Source organism: Hylobates moloch, unplaced genomic scaffold (genome assembly GCF_009828535.3).
Source record: "Hylobates moloch isolate HMO894 unplaced genomic scaffold, HMol_V3 SCAFFOLD_9, whole genome shotgun sequence".
Lineage (NCBI taxonomy): Eukaryota > Metazoa > Chordata > Mammalia > Primates > Hylobatidae > Hylobates > Hylobates moloch.
In genome coordinates this window covers 69,778,123-69,796,531 of record NW_026652284.1, presented here as the reverse complement: position 1 = coordinate 69,796,531, position 18,409 = coordinate 69,778,123, and the positions used below count along the sequence as shown (strand labels likewise).

The window sequence follows — 18,409 nt, the reverse complement described above, 5'->3', positions numbered from 1 at the left end:
AAAACTTAAATCTTAAAGTTCCATGGTATCTGTGCTCTCACAATGTAGAGGTAATGTTCTAGAATATCTATGTGGTATGGTTTGGATCTGTGTCCCCACTGAAATTGCATGTTGGATTGTAATCCCTGATGTTGGAGGTGGGACCTGGTGCAAGGTGACTGGGTCATGGGGGCAGATTTCTCACGAATGATTTAGTACCATCCCCTTAGTACTGTCCTCATGATAGTGAGTTCTCTCAAGATCTGGTCGTTTAAAAGTGTGTGGCACCTCCCACCCTGCTCTTGCCTGTGCTTTCACCGTGCAATGTGCCTGCTCCTGCTTTGCCTTCTGTCTTGATTGGAAGCTTCCTGAGACCTCCCCAGAAGCATATGCCACCATGCTTCCTGTACAGACTGCAGAACTGTGAGCCAAATAAGCCCCTTTTCTTATAAATTGGCCCAACTCAGGTATTTCTTTACAGCAGTGTGAGAATGGACTAATACACTATGCAACCTTTTTTAGCCGATGGTGCTATGGTGGTTATGTCCCTAACTCTTTATGGCCTTTTCTTGGGAAGTCCCATTTAATTGGGTGCTTTCATAATCTTTTATTCTCTTCTACCACTGGTTCTGGGGCAGGACTAATCATATTAATTTGATATTGAATACCCTCACCTTTCAGGATGCCAACCCGGTGTAGGGGGTATGCATGAAGTATATTTGTACTAAAAAATGATCTATTATTTATCTGAAATTCAAATCCTATTGGGCATCCTGTGTTTTTAATTGCTAAATTTGGCAACCCTACCTGGGAGTCCTGTATTTGTATAATCCACATTTCTTTTATGAAAAAATGATGGAGTTATTCAACATGCATGCATGTGTGTGTGCGTGCATATATACACACATTCACACAGGCTCGCGTTAGTTAATCTTTCAGGAAAGCAAGTTCTAGGGCAATGCTGGAGTGAGCACTCACTCAGCTCTGTTCTGCATTTCTGAGCTGAAGAACCTTCTACCAAGTGGTTACCTCATCTTCTAGAAAATGCCTTTTTTCTCCTCAGTATAGATGCCCGCGTCTTTTCATCTCTTAACGTTATCCAACTCTATATTACTTATTATTAACTAATTCAGAAATTATAATTTATTTCATTAGTCTGTAGTTTATTGATGGGTGTGAGGGAGGAATAATCCTTATCATTTTAATGTATATGCCAGAATGCATTCTTTAGGAGAACTCAAGCATCAGTTGAGGAAAGCCTAAAAATTCTTCATAATCATAAATTAATAATAATAGTATTAATATTCATAATAGCATTAATAGTATTAGCTGAATACATATTGAATGCTCTATTTCACATGTATTACCTAATTTAATTAGGAGGTCAGTGTTATTATTATTTGATTGCTGTTTTAGAGAGAGAAAGTTCAAGTTACATACCTACAAGTGGTAGATTCAAGCACAGGTATGCCAACTTCAAAGCCTGTGCTCGTAACCACTCATTTATTCTATACTGACAATTCTGCAAATGTGACCTCAAGTCATACTTTCCTCTAAGTTTTCTAAAACACTTGACTCTGAGTAGAATCCTAGGTATGAGCAATATCACAGAAATTTCATCTTTAATGTTGTAATAAGTTTAGAACTCTTCTGATATTTTTTCAGGTGAATCAGCTTCCCTCAGAACTCTGCTTAATAACATTTCATATTGTGAAAAGCATTCTGGTTCATTAGTTGAATCAATGAAGTAACAATGGAGAGAGGAAAATGCTAAAAATATTAACAGCCAGTAACCCTGCTTCCTCAGGGTGAGTTCTTCAATATTACAGCAGTAGAATAGCTTTGCTGTCTTCAGCTAAGCATATAGTTCAGAAATTAACCTTCACTAAACATATGAAATGATGATAAAAATACAGAAAATGTTTTTCATTCATCCATGAATTAGCTCAAATTCTGTATGTAACAAGGAGAAAATATCTTTGGAAGCTTTAAAATGATGATATTTTCTAAGTTATAAGAAATTTAAGATTTGCAAATACTAGAACAATCAATTCCCTTTTATTCCCTTAAAATATAGGTGAACTTGATTCACTGTCTAGATAATGGCAGGGTTTACCAAAGTAGACTCTTATGAACAGCAAGGTAGAACCTTCAAAAAGACTGGACTCCTTCATTTGGCTATCATTTTCTCACTGTTCATCTGCCTAGTTCTAGGGTTTGTATTAGGTTCTAGGTTTACAGGGATGTGCTTTTAAGAAGGTCACAATTTGGCTATTGGGGTAATGGAAGTAAATGGGGAAAAATAAATAAGAATTACTTTACTGTGGAGAGTGCTATAATAGATATAGGGACGAAACATGATTGAGAGGAAGATCACCCCTCCTGGGAGAAGGTACCAAGAAGGCATCTTAGAGGAAATGACATTTGACCTGGATTTTAGGGGATGCGTGAGGTTTTGGCCTCAATCTGGATCTATTGGAAGAACTCTATAGTTCTTTGCCTTCAAAGTTTTCAGATTTTCTTTCAAGTTGCTGTTTGTCTTCTCTGATGTGTTCTATTTTGAAATATCAAATTAATCATCAGAAAATGCTTGTCAATAAATGAATTGCATTTGCCCAATATACACATTTATATTTATTTTCAGGTAACTTTGAACACATGGTAAGGAAATACATTCATCTTTTCACTGGAACTGCTCACCTAATTGCTTGGTAAAGTCATGTTCAACGATATGTAGTTGATTAAAAAATGACAAATACTGTGACCAGCTGCCCTTCTGATGTCAAATAATGTGGAAGATTGAACACCATGCTGATCCATTAGCCATTTCCAGGTCTGGCTCTTTTCAAGTTATGTACAGTCATTTTCTCTTTCAGAGAGAATATAACTGTTTAAAGCTTTATTCTTTGCTCTTAGCTTATGAAAGAAGGAATTCACACTTCAAGAGGTTGTCTGTACCTAACTGTGATTTATTAATTGGGTAGATTAGTTCAGGGTGTAAACAGACAATGTTCCTGATGTTTCAAAGATATGCCATTGGCCCAGTGAATCAGGCTAGGGTCTTCATGGTTCTCTCCATGACAGCCTCAGTGTATCCGTTTTGCTGTGGCTTGAATATTTATATCCTTCCTTTCCAAATTCATGTCTTGGAATCCTAACCCCCAAGATGATGGTATTAGGAGGTGTTAGGGGATTTTAGGAGGTGATTAAATTACAATGGTAGAGCCCTTACAAATGGGATTAGTATCCTTAGCTCGTTCGCCCCTTCTACCATGCGAGGACACACTAAGAAGGACTCTCCATAAGCCGGAAAGCAGACCCTTTCTAGAAACTGAATTTGCCTTGATTTTGGACTTCCTAGCCTCCACAACGTGAGAAAGAAATTTCTGTTGTTGATTAGCCACCTAGTTTATGGTATTTTGTAATAGCAACCTCATTGGACTAAGACATGGTTGCAGTATTATATCTCTTTAATTGTCCATCACTCAGCCATATTTCAGCACTGTAACTGAAATGAGATTTGTTCAATCTCTCACAATTTTCACTAACCAGACTCTATTGCAAGTGAGATAAATCCAACTCAAACTAGCTTAAATAAGAATTTTGATTGTCTCATGTTCATGGAAAGTGGAAAAGGTTAAAATTTTGGCATCTTTGGATCTAGGGATTCAAACCATGTCATCAGAAATTTTTTTCTCTCTCTCTCTTTTATTTAACATTTCTCAGCTTTCCCTCCTAGTTGAATTCTTTTTCTGGCAGCCTCTTCCTATGCAGTAGCAAAAATCAATGCTGGTCGCTTTACACTTACATTCTACCTCTAGAGACCCCAGAATATAGACTGATTGTATAGCTCTGGAAAAAATCCTGGGGCTGAGTTTGAATTGACTGGATTTGGGTTCAAAGACAATCCATGAGCAATCCACTGTTACCAGGGTGATTGTGTTCTCTGAGAAACACATCCTGTATTAGATGTCACCCTTGGTGCTGGAAGGTGGGGTCAGACTCCTGAGCCACTTGGACTTAGACTGGGAACGGGACATTTTCCAAAATACGCTGGGAAGAAAGAAAGTGTCTACTATAAACCTAGAGACAACCAAGTCAGAGTTTCAGCCAGTTCTGTGTGATCTTAGAACATCAATGTGAAAATATGGTCATCCATTCATTCAACAAATATTTAGACATTTTTCAATGCTATAGAATGCAATGATAAAAAAAAAAAGAGACAGAAATGTGCCTGCTTATATGGAGCTTACATTCCAGGTCAAGGCAGAAAATAAAATATTGAAAAATAAGGGCAGGTATTGGCAAGTTCTCTAAAGAACTTGTGTGGGTGAGTGGTGAATTTAGCTGGTGAGGTCAAGGAGATGATATTTGTGCAGGGACTAACCATGGGGAAGTCTAGGGGAATACATTTCCATAGGACAGACGGCAAGGGCCTTGGGAGATGACTTACATGGCTTAGATTTTCTTTCCACTAAATTTTTTTCCTTCCCCCATTCCTAGATGTCTATAGCTCTAGCATTCTGTCTGTTGCATTCAGAACTAAATCTGAACTTACGACTATATGGGTTCTTAATTTTTGCTCACGTAAACAGTCATCATAATGATGATTAAATGATACCCATTTAATTTTGTAGTCATGCTGGAGTTGAGAGTTGTGCTAGCATCTCTCTCTCCATTGCTAACTCTGTTCTTCTCTTTTGTCAAAGTGATAGCTGTTGTCACTTCCAGTGCTTCTATTCTCCCCTGCCACTTCTGTTGCTTGTCATCTTGGCTGTTTGCCATTTGCTTATTTTTCCTTTTTCTTCTCTCTCTCTATTTTTTTCTGTTACTTGGTCCAGACGGCTTGGATTTTGCACAAATTGGCTTGGCTCTTACAGTCATTACTAACTATTTAGAGAATATCCTTTCATGTAATGTAACAAATCGACCAATCATAGCATATTCTGTGTAATTTTCAGCTCTTCTATTCTTAACAATTTTGCTGTGATTTTTTTTCCCTCTTCTAGAGGTACTTACCCTTCCTCCCCATTGGGTGCCATCCTGAAAGGTTGAGACCGCAGGACAGCTGATCTATCTGAGTCATTATTCTATTTGCTTACTTGCTTTTTGTACCCTACATCTACACTGAAGCCAAACACCTGTATTCTTGCTATTTACCAAATCCTTTAAACTTAATCGTGGCAACATTTCTCACATTTATGCTTTTTTCTTACTGCCTTCAACAAAACCAGCCTATTTCAGATTCTTACAATCTCATCCCTGTACAGCAACCTTCAGCTGTTCATATTTCTCTCTATCTTTCATGATCCTTTATATTTTCACCCAAATTATCCCCCAAATGCTACTTTCATAGTATCATCCTCATGATCAAAATCTTTCAAAATCTTGTCACTAAATAGAATGAAAGACCAAGTCTTTAGCCTGGCATTCAGCACACTTCACGATAAGTTATGAATTCACTGTTTTCAATGCTCACTCTAGAAGTTCTCTAGGATCTCAGCTCTAAGCAAATTAATCCAAGCATGGTCTCTAATGCATACTGAATAGTCTTGACTTCACTTTTGTTTTGAAACTCGACTCCTCTCATCTGCCCAGAATTTTCTCTGTGTTCTTCTTTGTCTCTATAAATATAACCAAAAGTATGGTTCATATTTCTTAGCTATTTTTGAGTCTTGTGTGATGACCAAAGTTGCAAGTTGTGATTCCTTTCAAATCATTGTAGAATTTAATATATGAAACTCATATTCTGATATTGTTTTTGCATATGCGTAGAATATCTGCCAGCTTGCTTATTAATACATTTCTCTCTATCCTTTTCTTTCTGTCCTTCATAGTGCCATAGTCTAATGTTCTCTGCAGAATATGCATATTGAGTGATTTTATTCTTATTAATTATTGTAGTTTTATGATAATGTGGAAGACCAGGTAGAAAAGCTAAACTCATATATAGCTATCGATATCTATGTAGATCTTATAATACATTATTTTATATTTCTTTCTATCTATATCTATCTCTGTATCTAGATCATCATCTATCTATATATATCAAGAGTATTCCTTCAAATGGATGAGTGCTGATAGCTATAAAGTCTGCCTTTTCATACAGTCAAGTTCCCTTGAATCTCTACTTTTAATATTTCATTTCTGAGATGCTAGAAAAGATCCCTAACCACTAAAATAAAAATTCATATTCACAGCCTTTTTGTTAGAGCTTAAATGTACTGTTATTTTTCCACATATTTTTCTTAAAAACAAAGTACCAGCAATAACAGTAGGTGTCGCTGTAGCAAAAGAAATCAGCCATTAAGCATGATGTTCTTTTTTTTTCTTTTCCTTTTTCTAGGAAACATTGCAGCGTTATAAGAGAAATTATAGACTATTTGTTGAAGCTCAGCGTGTCCATCTCCCTGCTTTGAAGAAGGCAAGCTTCATTAAAACCAGCATCTTACTTGGCCTAAAACATCTTTGGAGTAGGAGATTTATGGCCTTTCTGGGAAAGTAGTTTTAATTTTTATAAACCTTAGAATTAAGAAGTTCTTTTGTAAATACAATTACCATTCTTTCTTCTAGATTTTGAGTCATTTATTCTTATTCAATATCCATAAAAGTAAATAATTGAGGCCGGGCGCAGTGGCTCACGCCTGTAATCCCAGCACTTTGGGAGGCCGAGGCGGGCGGATCACGAGGTCAGGAGATCGAGACCATCCTGGCTAACACGGTGAAACCCCGTCTCTACTAAAAAATACAAAAAAATTAGCCGGGTGAGGTGGCGGGCGCCTGTAGTCCCAGCTACGCGGGAGGCTGAGGCAGGAGAATGGCGTGAACCCCGGGGGACGGAGCCTGCAGTGAGCCGAGATAGCGCCACTGCACTCCAGCCTGGGTGAAAGAGCGAGACTCCTTCTCAAAAAAAAAAAAAAAAAAAAAAAAAGTAAATAATTGAAATACATATTTCCTCACCAAAATTTTATTAATTACCTACATAATTTATCTATTTAGGAAATGGAATTAGAAACTGGTACCTTATAAAATTGATGGTGAACATGAAATTAGGTATTATATGCATTAATTCACTTATTTATTAAACAAATTTAGTTGAGTACCTGTTGTGTACCAGGCATGGTGGTTATAATACAGATAATGTCCTTGCCCTTATGGTGCTCATAGTCCAGCACATTTATAGAGGTTCCTACACATCATGAAGTTTAAATTACTATTCAAGAGTAAAAGACATAAATTATTATTATTGAGATCTCAGGCCTAATCGATTGCTAGGAAGCCATTTTAGTCTTCCATTTAGGAAAAATATTAATAGGTATTATCAGCTCTTTTTCATTTGGCATCTATTCACTCTTCTGGTAATAGCTCCCAGATAATCCTCCAGGCATCAACCCACTCACTTTCAGGTCTTGTGGTTTGAGTGACACTGATTCCTCTCCAGCCTCCACAGGCGTCCATGAGACTCAAATCTAGTCAATTAGGATTTTATATCCCAGTTATCACAAACCAGACCCTCCATGGTCCATCTGCTCTTTCTCTTTGGACCTGATCTCCCATCACTGACTGTCTCACATCACACCTGTACATACCATGGTGGTTTCGCTTATGTTATTTGATTATTTATCTTGCTTATCTTGGCCTCTTTTCCTGGGATACCCTTCTCCTGCCTCTTCCTTTGTCAAGTCTGTCCATCTTTTAAGACCTAGCTAGTCAACTTTCCTTCAAAAGGCTTTCCCCTCCTCAAGTTGGACAAAGTGTCCCTTCTGAGAGCTTCCTCAATCCATGGACAGTTCTCTATCTGCAATTATGCACTATTTTCATAATATGCTGCCTGTGTCTCTGTTTTCCACTTAGATGGTGCACTCCTGCTGTCTGAATTTTACTTCTCTATGTGTTCCTAGCACCTTGACTGATGCCTGGGACCCTGTGGTCACTTGATCTAGGCTTGTTGACTGAAAGTACTTAAGACGACTGTGGCAGAAACCTGTCTTTCTGTAACATGCCTTTGCTGAATTGCACAGTTCTGAAGAAGAGTAGTTCAAATGACTATGTATTGAATCATTCCAGCACCCCAGGCTTTATGTCTCTAAGGGAAGGAAAGTTACATTCATTAGCTTCCTTAGGTTTGCCTTAGGGAATGATATCAAGACTTCATTCAACAAGTATTTATTAAGTTATATAGGCTTCCTGGATCATTCAAGCTTGCTGTGTTTTTCTCCTCTGATCTTCAGCATGTACAGCCTGGGCTATTAATTTGGTGATTAATCATACACTATCTTGTGACTTGTTTTTGTAATGTATTTTCATGTAGTACTTAGCCTATTAAACATTTTACACCCTTACATATGAGTAGGGATTATTCATTCATTAGCATATTGATGAAGAAATCTTCATTAAATATGTTTTGAGAATTCATTATGGGTTCATATTATTTTTCTTTCTGCATATTGTATCAGTTGAGGTTCTGTTTAGACTAGCAACAGAAACTTGCCAATTTAATAACAAAAACAATTTATTGAAAGGATGTTGGGAACTGACTGTAAGGAAGACAGGATTGGAGAACCAGGTTTAGAAGAGAAAAGGCAGTGCCAGAAGTTTTTGATTGGAGGAAACTGCAGGGCAATGTTGCACAAGAACCATTGCTGGTAAGAATGAACTCTCTTTCTTTCCTCTTTCCATTGTCATCCTTATCAAGACTTAATGTTCTGAGAGAACATGGCCAAATTCAGGCCATGAGTGTGTTCCTTAGCTGTACTAGTATCATGGGTGGGAGGACTTGAAAGAAAAAGTCTGAAAGGATTTTCTTAGCTTCAAGTAAACACCAAAGCAGTTGAGGAACTCTGAAGAAATGTCTGGATATTGGGTAGTTTGAACAAATGATAAGTATCAGCAGTTATACTTACTTGTTCACACAGATGTGCTATCAAATCCCAGCATTGCCAGTGACTAAGTGTATGGCTTTGTGAACATTTCTTACCTTCTGTAGGTGCCATTTTTCTCATCTATAAATGGGGATACCAACATATATTCTTACATGATGGTTTTAAGGATTACATTAAATAAGATGTGTCCTATAAAAGGTGCTTATTACAGTGTCTGTCACATAGTAGCTACACAATAAATGATGGCTATTATTGATTGACTTATGTGCACAAAGCATGAGGCTATTCTGTATACATTAGGCAAAAACGAAACAACTAGTATCTCAGACCTTGAACTGTTTGCAGTTTAATGAGAAGAAAGGTCATATGTGATTTAATTTAATCTCACAATTACCCTGGAATTAGGCAGAGAGAATTTTATTATTTCTGTTTTTCATATATGCAATCAGAGAGAGTCAGAGAAGTTTAGCTACTTGACTATGGTCACACAGCTCTTAACTGACAGAGCTGAGGCTGGGGTCAATCTTACTAGATCAAATGCTCTTTAAATTTGGAGAGATAACCATAGCTCAGTGAAGGACAGAGTTACTCAACTCAATTCCAACCAGAAAACTTACTGAATACCTCCTATGACAATTTGGGATATTGCTGTGGGGGAATACACATATAATTAGTACATAGTCCCTGGTTTCAAGACAATTACAGTCTAGGGAGAAAGATGGACATGTACACAACTTACTGAAAACGAGGTAATACATGACAAGTGCTGTATTTTCCATTTAATTATTTTAATATACACTCATCAAATGTGTCATGGTCTGTAATAGGTGCTGAGGATTCAGTGATGGACAAAGCCATAAGCAACCTGTCCTCAAGGGGCTTACCTGTTGTTGGAAGGAGACAGATGAGAACATAAAGGAAATATACACATAAAATAATTTGAGATGTTGATAGTGACGGGTGCTAGAAAAAAATTTAGGTTGGTGTTGGCTATTTTCAGTGGAGTGCTCTTCTGAGGGCCTGAACAAGTCAGTCATGTTAATTTGTGTGGGAAGAGTAATCCAGGCAGAGGGGGTTGTAGGGCAAAGACCATAGGGTGAGGATGACATTGGAGTTTTACAGAATAAAAATGAGATTATGTGACAGGAACATAGAGAGCGAGAAGAACAGTGGTACAAGTGAGATCTAGAGATGGAGCCAGGAGCCAGAAAAATGCAGAGCCTTGTATAATACACTTAGAAGTATCTAATCTATCATTCTGAATTTAGAGGAAGCTCATAAAATTTAAGCAGAGAAAATATATTATTTGATGGTTTTGTAAAAAATATCACACTGGTTGCTATGACGAAATGTAATGTGTACATCATGCACAAAGAAAAGAAAGAGTAACATTACTTTGAAAAAGTTAGGGGACGGAGCCAGGCACAGTGGTGTGCACCAGGTTGAGGCAGGAGGATTGCTTGAGCTCAGGAATTTGAGGCTGTAGTGCACTATGGGTGTGCTTGTGAATAGCTACTGCACTCCAGCTGGGCAATATAGCAAGACTCCATCTCTAAAAAAATAAAGTTGGGGAGGCATTGAGAAGGAAGAAGTGCTCTGAGCAATGAGATGGGCATGTTTGGGCAACAGTGAGTTTTCCAGTGTGGCTAGAGCATCCAAAATGTGGGGAAGATGTAATGAGAGGGAATCAGGAAGGAAGGTGGCTACCAGATTATGTCTTGATAACATTCTGTAGGCAGCTGGAAACTGATCTGTGTTTTGGAAAGATAATGTTGGTGACTCTGTGAAGGATATTAGAGGAGGCAAGAAGACCATTGATGAGGTTCCTGCAATAGGTCATTTGAGAGGGCCAAGTAGTGACAATGAGAAAGAGAAGACAGAAACAAGAGCTGCTGACATGGACAGCTGACAGCACTTGGTGATGAACTGGGTATCAGTGGTGAGGGGAGGGAGAACCTGAAGACATCTGCAAGGCAAGCTGGGGGCGCCTTTTTCTGTGAGAGGAAAGTTGGAGGATAGGGTAGAGATTTAAGCTTTGAACCAGTTGAATGTGAGTTTTTGGCAGGACCTCCACATGGTGCTGCTGGAGAGACAGCGGGAAAAGCAGAGCTGGAGCTCGGGAAGTTTGGCCCTTAAGAGCACACCTATTCCAACTAATTTCTTATAATCTGTGAAAAATTTTGTGAATTTTAAGATATTCGCTATTTTCAAGAAGACAGAAGTTTCACGAGTGTTTATCATAACCAAGTGGCATTTTCTACCAAAGGAAAGGTTTTCTTCTTTAAAAAAACTGAACATTCGGTAAAGAGAAAGCTGGTTGATGATTTCGACTTCCTTTTCTTACTTTGGAAACGGAGTTATCAGACTTGTTCAGGCCCAAGGAGTAAAATTAGGGAAGGTCATTATACAACCTTAGTGTTATAAGGAAAAGAAGCCTTGTTAAAATAATGAAGAGATAGACAATCTCTCATATCCCTGCAGGAGGTATTAGGAGACAGTAGAAGAAAGCAACTTTTTTCTTAAAGTTTACGTTTGATTATTCTGATAGTTCTTGCAAAATACCAGACACAAAAGGCTAGGTCTGGGGGCAATAAAAATTGCTAGATGAGAAAAAAAATATGTCAATAAGAGAAAAAGAGACTTAAAATGTTTGAATTGGAAATAATTAGTTGTCTGCAGTGCCAAGCTGAATAAACTAAAAAGCAAAATGGAAGACTTATGTTCAGTCCCAATCACAGCATAAGTAGGAGCCTTATTCTCTCGATTTCTTCTCAGTTGTATCATCATATCTTTCTTAACAGTTACATTTCCTACTCATGAGCCCGGAAATGCCTTCTTTGCTGATACTAATGTGAAGGTATGGAGCCAGTGGTGTGGAGACAACAAAGGTCATTTTTAATTGCTGTCTCTAGTGTCTCAGGACTGCATCATTGCTTTACCCAACATGACTCAGCCTCGGTATTGCCACTGACTCATGGAGCTCCTAACAGAGGAGAATTAGTGTCACGGATTGACTGGAAAACCAATCCACATGAAGCCAGGAAGAGAAATGAAGCTGCTGTTGCTGAATCCATAGCTGACTTTAATGATGCTGGCTAGGAAAGACGGCCCATTCTGGGGGAGATAAGTCAATTTTGCAGTGTCTGTTATTATTATGTGACTATTGTCTTCCTGTTTTATATTTATTTACCTAAATTGTTTTGGAAAGACTCAGAGGTATAGAGACATGCCTACTTTTTGCAAAAATCATCACACTGTGGTGGAGGTAGTCCAGGCTATGGGGCTCTTATTTGATGGTGTCTTGGGCAAGTTGCTTGACCTCTGATCATTGTTTGCTTATTCTTATATCGCCCCTGTGTTTCAGACTCACTCTCTGTCAGGCATTTGTTTACCTTTGTAGCAAGCTCAGGAGGAAAATACCATTGCCCTTGTTTTACAGGTGATGAAACTGTACGTTTTCCAAGGACACAGTGCTAGTAAGTAATGAATGTGAAATTTTAACTGTTTCGATCTCTTCTCAGAGCCAGTGCTAACTACTCTCCTAAACTTCCTCTCATCTGTAAAATATGGATGATAATAACACCTCTTACAGAGTTGTTGTACATATTAAATAATAGAACTGTGAAATGTGTAGTACTTCATTACGCATTAGGCAATCAATAAATGGTTGATAGTATTACTAAAAATAATGAAGAAAAATCTTCACTAAAGCATCCATAGCAGGAAGTCCTTGCTAGAACATAACCCTTTGTCCCTTCAGTATAAATTAGTGTGATGTTACCAGCACTTACAGCAGATGGTAAGGAACACAATACAAAGGAATGAATCTCTAGTAGTGAAATGTCAGATACCATAACATTTGGATGGAAAAACAAGCTTTTGTACATGTTTGAATCATCTTGCTAACTACCATATCTTTTCATGTTGACCTTAGCATCCTTTTCCTTTAGTAAGATTGCCCTAATAAAAACAAAACAATTGAGTTCCAAAGTAAGTGGAGTCTATACTGATCTGAGAGAGGCTGAGGTTCCAGAATAAGTTTGTGAAACACTAATTTGGGATAACAAAATACAGTTCCTGATAGCTTTTGTAAATTTTGTGTAAACAAATGCAATTAACATGAGAAAAAAACAGGAGAAAACACTTTCTAGGTTTTTACAGAATAACAGCTACAGGGCAAGTATTGTTCTAGAAAAGTCCTGGTCAGGACGCCTAAAGCAGAATAAAAAGGAATGTGGTTTGGCCATATAGATCACTTGTGTTTAGACATTTATAAAGCCAACAAACAGAAATAAAGATATGTTGCTTCTAATGAGAAGGGACATCAATCTGTGGATTTGTGTAAGAAAGACTAACCATATTAGATTGTGGCCTTGAGAATAGGGAGGGTATCTTATTCACCCTTTTTTACCTAGAACATAGCTCCATCCCTGTCAGTTGTAAAATGAACAACTAAGTAATTCCAAGGAAAACTACAGAGTGGAAATAATGAAGATAAAATGCATCATCAATCTATTAAAAAACAGATACAAGAGTTTATAAAGTTTAGCTTCTGATTATTGACCATTTCCTTTATTACTGCATGACACACAAAAAAGCTAAATTCATTTTTTACCAAATTGGGATAAAGGTACATTTGGGATGATCTAATTTAATATACAATCTATGTCACAGCATAAATAATTTGATGTATGAGTGGGGCCAGGGGCACCACAAAAATACATGCAGACTTTTTTTTATTTTTATTATTTAAGAGATAGGGTCTCACTTTGTTGCCCAGGCTGGAGTGCAGTGATGCAGTCATAGCTCACTGCAGCCACAAATTCCTGGGCTCAAGGGATCCTCCTGCTGCAGCTTCCTGAATAGCTGGCACTACAAGCATGTGTCACCATACCTGGCTAATTTAAAACCAAAATCTTTTGTAGCGACAGAGTCACCATGTTGCCCAGGCTGGTCTAGAACTCTTGGCCTCAAGTGATCCTCTTTCCTTGACCTCCCAAAGTTCTGGGATTATAAGTGTGAGCCACTGCACCTGGCCAGACATTTTATACAGCAGCAGATATTAGATATTATGGCAAGTCTGTGTGACTACAATTTGAATTAAGACATAGTGGACACTAGAAAACAACAAAGGTTCCAAAAATACGTGCCCAAATAGAAATAATGAAAGCAGACACAACAAACAGTAGGCAGTGGTGTGCAGTTAACTTGCTTCTCATGTGGGTAATTCTGTGTAGCATGCTCCAGAGTATCAGGATTTATTCATCTGTCCCCCAGACATTAGAACTAAAAATATGGCACAAAACTGTTATTTCAAAGCAGAATTTTAAAGACCAGAATTAATTACTATACTTGTAGAAAATTATTATAACACCCATGTTATTTTTTAAAATTAAACTTTTGTTGAAGGTATGAATGAATAATAATGGGGTTGTCTACGAAGAGGAGAGAATGAAACAGCTCAGCTTACCAAGATGAATGCTCCTCTGATCTTGTCTTGATGGGCTAAAGCCTTGAAGATTGCTATTGGGAAACTTGACCCAGTTGGCTGCCAAAGGACAACACATCAGGCTGCAGATCATCAAACAGGGTTCTGAGCTGCATCCCCTGGGGCATCCCCTAGTGCAGAAAGCAATAAAAATCAAGGAGGACAGATGCCCTTTGTATTTTGTGTCTGGTCAACAGTGGGGTATCTAAAGACAGATGAGTATCTTGGATGGAAGCAATCACAAGATTGAATTCCAAATCTTAAGAGAACAGAGGAGAGAGAGACAGGAGAAAGTTAAAGAAAGCAGTTGCATTTTTCCAGGTTCACAGCACGAATAGAAAGAATTTGATTGCAGTGAAGTTCAAGGAACAAAGGAGTTTAGGGAAGCTGGTTAGTGTATGGAAATATCATCTCTTAGGACTAGGTACAAGAGATTCCAGAGTATAGAATGTAAAGGAGCATAACAACACCAAATGGCTTTTGTTGTTGTTGTTGTTGTTGTTGTTGTTGTTGAGACAGGGTCTTACTGTGTTGCCCATGATGGATGGAATACAGTGGTATGATAACAGCTTACTGCAGCCTTGACCTTCTGGGCTCAAGTGATCCTCCTACCTACCTCAGCCTCCCAAGTAGCTGGGACCACAGGCACGCACCACCATGCTGGCTAATTTTTACATTTTGTATAGAGATGGGGTCTCACTGTTGTTGCCCAGAATGGTCTTGAACTCCTGGGCTCAAGTGATCCTCCCACCTTGGCCTCCCAAAGTGTTGAGATTGTAGGTGTGAGCCACTGTGCCTAGTGGCTTATTTCATTCTATTACTAGCCCAAGCAGATAGGAACTTTTATTATACTCATGCATAACTGTTGGGACTGAGGTTCAAAGAAGCTAGAAAACTTGTCTAGGGTCACATGGTTAGAAGGGGCTCGACTCCATCAGTACTCTTTTTTTTTTCTTTTTTTTATTATTATACTTTAGGTTTTAGGGTACATGTGCACAATGTGCAGGTTTGTTACATATGTATCCATGTGCCATGTTGTTTTGCTGCACCCATTAACTCGTCATTTAGCATTAGGTATATCTCCTAATGCTGTCCCTCCCCCGTCCCCCCACCCCACAACAGTCCCTGGAGTGTGATGTTCCCCTTCCTGTGTCCATGAGTTCTCATTGTTCAATTCCCACCTATGAGTGAGAACATGCGGTGTTTGGTTTTTTGTTGTTGCAATAGTTTACTGAGAGTGATGTTTTCCAGTTTCATCCATGTCCCTACAAAGGACATGAACTCATCATTTTTTATGGCTGCATAGTATTCCATGGTGTATATGTGCCACATTTTCTTAATCCAGTCTATTGTTGTTGGACATTTGGGTTGGTTCCAACTCTTTGCTATTGTGAATAGTGCCACAATAAACATACGTGTGCATGTGTCTTTATAGCAGCATGATTTATAGTCCTTTGGGTATATACCCAGTAATGGGATGGCTGGGTCAAATGGTATTTCTAGTTCTAGATCCCTGAGGAATCGCCACACTGACTTCCACAATGGTTGAACTAGTTTACAGTCCCACCAACAGTGTAAAAGTGTTCCTATTTCTCCACATCCTCTCCAGCACCTGTTGTTTCCTGACTTTTTGATGATGGCCATTCTAACTGGTGTGAGATGGTATCTCACTGTGGTTTTGATTTGCATTTCTCTGATGGCCAGTGATGATGAGCATTTTTGCATGTGTTTTTTGGCTGCATAAATGTCTTCTTTTGAGAAGTTTCTGTTCATGTCCTCTGCCCACTTTTTGATGGGGTTGTTTGTTTTTTTCTTGTAAATTTGTTTGAGTTCATTGTTATAAACAGAACCAAAGACAAAAACCACATGATTATCTCAACAGATGCAGAAAAGGCCTTTGACAAAATTCAACAACGCTTCATGCTAAAAACTCTCAATAAATTAGGTATTGATGGGACGTATCTCAAAATAATAAGAGCTATCTATGGCAAACCCACAGCCAATATCATACTGAATGGGCAAAAACTGGAAGCATTCCCTTTGAAAACCGGCACAAGACATGGATGCCCTCTCTCACCACTCCTATTCAACATAGTGCTGGAAGTTCTGGCCAGAGCAATCAGGCAGGAGAAGGAAATAAAGGGTATTCAATTAGGAAAAGAGGAAGTCAAATTGTCCCTGTTTGCAAATGACATGATTGTATATCTAGAAAACCCCATCGTCTCAGCCCAAAATCTCCTTACACTGATTAGCAACTTCAGCAAAGTCTCAGGATACAAAATCAATGTACAAAAACCACAAGCATTCTTGTACACCAATCACAGACAAACAGAGAGCCAAATCATGAGTGAACTCCCATTCACAATTGCTTCAAAGAGAATAAAATACCTAGGAATCCAACTTACAAGGGATGTGAAGGATCTCTTCAAGGAGAACTACAAACCACTGCTCAATGAAATAAAAGAGGATACAAACAAATGGAAGAACATTCCATGCTCATGGGTTGGAAGAATCAATATCGTGAAAATGGCCATACTGCCCAAGGTAATTTATAGATTCAATGCCATCCCCATCAAGCTACCAATGACTTTCTTCACAGAATTGGAAAAAACTACTTTAAAGTTCATACGGAACCAAAAAAGAGCCCGCATCGCCAAGTCAATCCTAAGCCAAAAGAACAAAGCCAGAGTTATCACGCTACCTGACTTCAAACTATACTACAAGGCTACAGTAACCAAAACGGCACGGTACTGGTACCACAACAGAGACATAGATCAATGGAACAGAACAGAGCCCTCAGAAATGATGCCGCATATCTACAACTATCTGATCTTTGACAAACCTGACAAAAACAAGAAATGGGGAAAGGATTCCCTATTTAATAAATGGTGCTGGGAAAACTGGCTAGCCATATGTAGAAAGCTGAAACTGGATCCCTTCCTTACACCTTATACAAAAATTAATTCAAGATGGATTAAAGACTTAAATGCCTTTAATCATTTAAAACCATTAAAATCCTACAAGAAAACCTAGGCAATACCATTCAGGACATAGGCATGGGCAAGGACTTCATGTCTAAAACACCAAAAGCAATGGCCACAAAAGCCAAAATTGACAAATGGGATCTAATTAAACTAAAGAGCTTCTGCACAGCAAAAGAAACTACCATCAGAGTGAACAGGCAACCTACAGAATGGGAGAAAATTTTTGCAACCTACTCATCTGACAAAGGGCTAATATCCAGACCCCATCAGTACTCTTAATTGCTTAATAATACCTACCTCAAAGATTATGAGGTTTAAAGTGTTATCAATGTAGGAAAAAAGCCACCATTTTTTAGTTCTTTACAATAAACAAGAGCTCAATGGTTAGGCAGTTAATTGGTGTCTCATTTGTAAACCTTGGCTTTTTGAGTAGTTTTCTTTTGACATTCTCTAATAGCATATGAGAGAGTTCATGAGTCAATATTTATAAACTGATAATTTTGTTGTGATAAGTTTTGATATAGATTAATCAAATTCATTTTTTGATAATCTAATATGTGCCTAGTGGGTATTCAGATCCATAGATTTCATGAAAAAACTAATATTTGTTTTACATTAAGAATATAATATAGACGAGATTACATATGTGAACAGGAAAAAGGAAAAAAATAATTTTTGCTGAGTATCTTACATTCATTGAATGAGACTTGATATAAATGGCCTGATGTATGTATGTGAAAGAATAGACGACTTATAAAGGACCAATTCTATGCTTTATGCTGAGAGAGGAACTTTATTTATAAGGTATACTTTAATAAAGATGTATTAATCTTTGGAAGTAACTATGATCCTCCTTTACTCTAGAAATAAGGAAACTGAGGCTAGGAAAAATTATGTGACCTCACATACCAGGGTTTGAATTCAATTGTAAAACATCTCTTTCACTATATCATACAGCCTACTTTGTAAACTAGATAAAGCAACAAAAGATTAGAGGCTAGTCAGGGTTCATTGCATGAAACGGAAACCACTCTAGGTACTTTAAGCATATAGGGATTTAATTCAGGGATTTTGAA

At 38.0% G+C, this 18,409-nt stretch overlaps 1 long non-coding RNA gene across 1 annotated transcript in view; it reads left to right on the top strand.

Moving 5' to 3' along the window:
• Positions 1-6,583, top strand: part of LOC131384250 (uncharacterized) — a 117,940-nt gene extending 111,357 nt beyond the window's left edge. Inside the window, exon 5 of the long non-coding RNA XR_009214919.1 lies at positions 6,326-6,583. This is a non-coding gene — a long non-coding RNA (uncharacterized LOC131384250). The remainder of the gene's footprint in view (positions 1-6,325) is intronic.
• The last annotated feature ends 11,826 nt before the right edge of the window (positions 6,584-18,409 follow it).